Below are 5,523 nucleotides of genomic sequence, written 5' to 3'. Positions count from 1 at the left end.
CCCACATATTGAGTATGTTAATAATAGTGAAAATGTGTACATCCATATCAAAATGATGCACTTGTCGGCTGCTGCATGTGTCTCATTTCACATAATAGCTAGGAATAAATACCACACTCACCTCCAAAGTGGAGGTCACTTCAAATCATCCCAAGTAACATGGAGAACATTCTTTAACACTGTTCTTAATTGGGGATGATTTGAAGTGACCTCCACTTGAGATGATTCTGGTATTTATTCATAGCTATCATGTGAAAGTAGATGCATGTAGCAGCTGACAAGTGCATCATTTGATATGGAGGTATACAAATACTTCTTATACCAGAAGACCATGAAAAGTATGATTCTATTATCAATAAGTGCTGAGACTGCAAAAGATTTATTACCTTTCATACATTTCATACAGCCATAATGCACTATCTTTTAAAATGAGTTTCAATTTTTTTCAAACCTGAATTTTTGCCATATTTGTAATGTTTACACATGTCCAACTTAAATCCAATTGGATTCAGCCAAATTCATTGTGTGTTTCAGATCAACAGAGTAATTTTGACATGTCATATTCAGACATTAAGTCCACCATAGAATTCCACCTAAAATGGCCAAAATAGCATGTGGAGTTTCTTTCACATTACCTTGTTATTTTGGCTTAAAATGGACAGTTATTTCTAATATTTCAGCTTTTGAGTAGAGAATATCAAAATTAAAATGAGATAGAAATTGTACATTTTGTACAGGGCACTATGAGTTTGGAATTTAATATTAAATATTAGTGGAACCAATGTTTTTGGCATACTTAAACCTGAAATGATAAGAATTTGATTGTTTCTATTTTTTTTTTTTTTTCATAGTCATAGTGGGGGCAAACGTCCAAAATAGTCCCATTATGTTGTAATGTATCTCAAATTATTCCTCTCATCACCGGGAATATAAAAAGTAAATTGTCATAATTTTCACGATGCTTAGTTCAGGAGTTAAGGTCAAATGGTTCAAATGTCCAAAATTACATACACTAGGTTAAAATTTAAAAAATTGGTCAGATCTCAAATTTCACTTTAAGTGCATTTTTTTTTTTTCATCATCAGGGTTGTAGCTACAGTGGGTGGTAGAGCCCACCACTCAGTTTTGGAGCCCATCACAAAGCAGCAATTTTGCCATTGGAACCTACCACTCATAGTCCAAAATTGCAAACTTTTGTTGAATTAGTCAAGATTTTGATCAATTTTGACAACAGATTACCATGTATGCAAGATTTTCATAAAATGCCACCCAGCACTCAAAATGTCCTAGCTACAACCCTGGTCATCATGTCCCCTTTCAGAGTTCATGCAGCCAAAGTCCAATAGAAATATATACAAGCATAACATTTGACCCATAATTTCATCTGATTCTGAGGTTATAAATTTCTCAAATAAATTATTTTCCTATTTGCCGAGAAGAGTAATTTAAGGCAAATTTCGATTGAATCGGTGCATTTTGAACATTTGACTTCTGTGCATGAGATATTTTGACATTTGACCTTATTCTAAAAATCCTTAACTAAGCACCCTAGTGCATTATGACAAATGACAATTGACTTTTTTTTATTCAGTAGCAATGAGAGGAACAATTTGAGGTATATTGCAGCATGATAGGACATATACTTTTCGCCCCATTATGTCCCTCGACCCCCGTGGGAAGTATAGGGGCATAGAAAAAATGGAATCAATTCGAATTTTATCCTTTTAAAGGTGTAAGGATGTTAAAAAACATTGGTTTCACTATTATGTAGGAAAACTAGATGCCAACTCGAAAAATTCCAATAGCACCCTGTACTAACTGTGGCTTTTAAGTTTGATTGTTTAAATTAAACATTATGCACCAGAGCTGCAAATGCTAGGCTTTTTAGGTCACTTCCTGATCCACATGTACAATACAATACATATAAAAGAGAAGCATGTGGTATCATGTGAACTACAAGAAAATACCTACTTCAGATTGTTTCCATAAAAAGTTAATTTGTCATGACAGTAATCCATGCATGAATATTTGGTAAATCTGTTGTTTGTGTATTGGTACACATGCTGTCTACTTTTACATTAAACGCTTGATGCATAGTTCATATTTCTGTTTACAAGTACTGTCTATAGATCATCTTTGTCTGATGTGAGACATGAAAAATCTTCAGCACTTCTGAGGACTAATATCTTGAACTCCACCAAAATGCACATTCTTAACATTTAACAGTTACTGTCCTCATATCAGTCACACAATGGACCACACCTTTATAGCTGCAATTTCAGCATAAATATATGATAATCAGAACTCCTGCATTGGCTTAAATAATGGCACCATTACTAGATTTAAATGAACATTCAGAGATCCATAGACCACTTAACCACATTATTTCCACACCTTTTCTGGTTATTAACATAAATGAAGTTGCAAGTTGTGAATTTTGAGACCTGACTGCTGCATTGGTGTTCTTTGTTTGAAGACGCATGTATAGCCAGTGGTATATCTTTTTTTAACCCAACTGCTTTTTGCCCAAGTGGATGGAAGGAAGGGAAGAAGTAGGAAAAAAAAAAAAAAAATGTTTTCCCCAACCCAGTTTTGAAACCACCAAACTCACCAACCCCTCGGATGCCAACCACCCGACTAGGGGTAGCAAGCCACGCATGTGACCGTTGCCCAGCCGACAGTTTTGTGCATTAGTTTAGCAGGATTAAGCAATCGGATAAGGTGGGATGCATGGTCTTGCAGTGGCTTTGTGGGCTGAGGTTGTGGTTTGTGTATGGTCTGTATGGTCTAGTAGCATAAGATTTAGGAAAGGGCTACATGTAACCACCAATGGTTCTTAATCTTAAAGTTCAAGTGGCTTTTTGCCTAAGTGGAGGGAAGGGAGGAAGAAAGAAGACAAAGAGAGAAGTTGTGTTTCCCATCCCTGTTTTATACCACAGCGCCCTTGGGTGCCAACTATTGTTATTTCACTCCAGAAAATTGATTTCAATTCTATTCAAATTCAATTCTTTCTACACCTGGAGTGTTGCTATTCGATTCCAATTCAATCCACCTTGCTTTACAATTAATTCAATTCGATTCCAATTCAATTTTTCAATTTCAAAATCATTTCATTTCAATTCCAATTCAATGCAGTGAAATTAACAGCTAATCAATTTCAATTCAATTCTGAGCATTCATTTCAATTCCAATTCAATTCAAATTCCAATACAGTTGCAGTTTGTGTTAATTGACCAAACCACACTGCAAAAACTGTGTCTAGAGATTAATATATTGAACACTTTTTGTCCTCGATTTGTAAACACATGTAATATCTAAACACAAATGTTAAACTTAATACCAAGTGTTTAATATTTAAACACAAGGCATCAAATTACTAAACATGTTTAGCATTTAGACATGTTTACAAATCGAGGACAAGATGGTGTCTAGAATGGTGTTTAATATCTAGACACTGTTTTTGCAGTACATGTTTTAAATTTTACTACCAATTTTATAACACTTGTCACACCACAAAGTCAAAATCAAGTACACTACTTGTCACAAAAGCATTTCAACAGAAGATGCTTTATTGTTATGTTAACTCACTTTTCACATTAAAACAATGTGAGTGATATCCTTGACCTCTGGGTCCAATTTTATGAAACTTTGGAACTTTTTAGTTCTTAGGTGACTCACTTCCTAATATTTGTCTTAACTTCTTGTCCACCATGCACATTATTTTCTAAACTTAAAGGAGGATTTTGTGATCCTAGCATCCTCATTTTATGACATTTTTCAGTGGATATCCACGAAAAAAGTTTATTCCCAAAATTTGAGTTGATTCCGATTTTTGCGTTTGCGAGTTATTCATGTTTATATGTATTACACTGCTCCATATAGGCCACTGTTGTATTACGATCTGGTATACCAGAACGAAATTCAAATTTGATGATATTTTTGCTAAACGAATTAATCTGCAAGAAATTTTTGGTACATAAACATTAAACAGAGTTTCCAGTGGTATAAAAATCTCAACTTATTTTGAAAAAAGTGGTGGGATGAGGCTGTGGATCACGAAATGCCCTTTTAAGGTGTGTGGTACGATCGATAATGGGACCCTGTCCCCACAATGACCTCAAAGATGCCCAAAATCAAGGTTTTGATACTATTAGATAGCCGCTACTTGTCTCCTGCTCCTCCTAAGATTTTCACCCAAAATCCTTGTACTTTTGAAAAAGTGTGAAAAAAGCTGTCAAAGATATAAGCATTTTCTTAAATGGTTTTCTCACAATTTGTTCAAATGTACAATGACTTTTGAGCATACAAATTAGGAGTTTGAGAAAAATAGGGGCTTTGTGATTAGTGCCAACATTTTTTAATGTGTGTCTATTGTGTGATTAGACCTGGAAGTGTATCAGAATTCAGAACGAGGAAGGGCACTTTTTACAGGTGGAATGATCTGGAATCTGCTTGTGAATTGAAATGCTGAATTGAAATCAAAGCTGAATTTCATTTCAATTCCACTTCATTCTTCATCACTCAACATGATTTCAATTCCAATCCAATTCAATTCTTCATTGCTCACGATGATTTCAATTCCAATCCAATTCAATTCATGCCCAAGTCCACTCATTTCAATTCCAATTCAATTCCAATGCATTGAAATGAAAATCGCCCAAAATTCATTTCAATTCAATTCGATTTCAATGCATTGAATTAACATTAGTGCCAACCACCACACATGGGGAGCATGTGTGGCCGAGAGAAAAGGTACCTACTCATAATCTATTGGTTATGAATTGAGGCCCCTTGTGTCAACGTGCTGTGACCTTGGGCAAGGCACTTTATCATCACTGTCTAAGGGGGGATGGGATGGAGTTGGATGTTTGTGAAGTTGTTTGTTTCAATGTTGCAATATTGGCGCTGATTAAGCTGCTGCCTACAAATTGCATTGTGTTTTTTTAGGTGTGGTTAATGTACAATTCTAGCATTTTGACCTGCGGGTCACCATTCGAGTTTGAAATAAAGCTTTTTTTCACCACATAGCAAGCCATGGGATAGCAAGCCACGTGTGTGATCATCACATCCTAATTGTTAGCAGATAATAAACAAGTTTAAATGAAAAATACAGATAAAATTGTTAAATACAGAAAATAGTATAAGTTATAACACTTGTGCTGCGGCTTCTATAATGGAAATTGCATTTGCCAGCAGTAATATTCAAAGTTGGAACAAATAGGGTATTTAAATAAAATGACTCCTAGTAGTGCTAGGGCATGATTTGAATGAGTTAAAGTGAAACTAAAGGGAATGTTTACATGTGTAATTTCTTCAAGGCATTTGAAAGTTAAAGTAAGAAGTTGATTAGCCCATCTTGAATGATATCATATGACCTTCAATGTACATCTTTGCCAGATTACATCAACTGATTCGCATAATGCCCATGGTGAGTAAATTCAAAGTAGAACTACAATAAACACTTGTATGATGATGAAGATGATTCCTAAATGTTGCGAACTCAATAGTTTACTATACAATAAT

This window comes from Amphiura filiformis, chromosome 13 (assembly GCF_039555335.1).
Source record: "Amphiura filiformis chromosome 13, Afil_fr2py, whole genome shotgun sequence".
Classification (NCBI taxonomy): Eukaryota; Metazoa; Echinodermata; class Ophiuroidea; order Amphilepidida; family Amphiuridae; genus Amphiura; species Amphiura filiformis.
Note: the sequence above shows the minus strand (reverse complement) of the source record.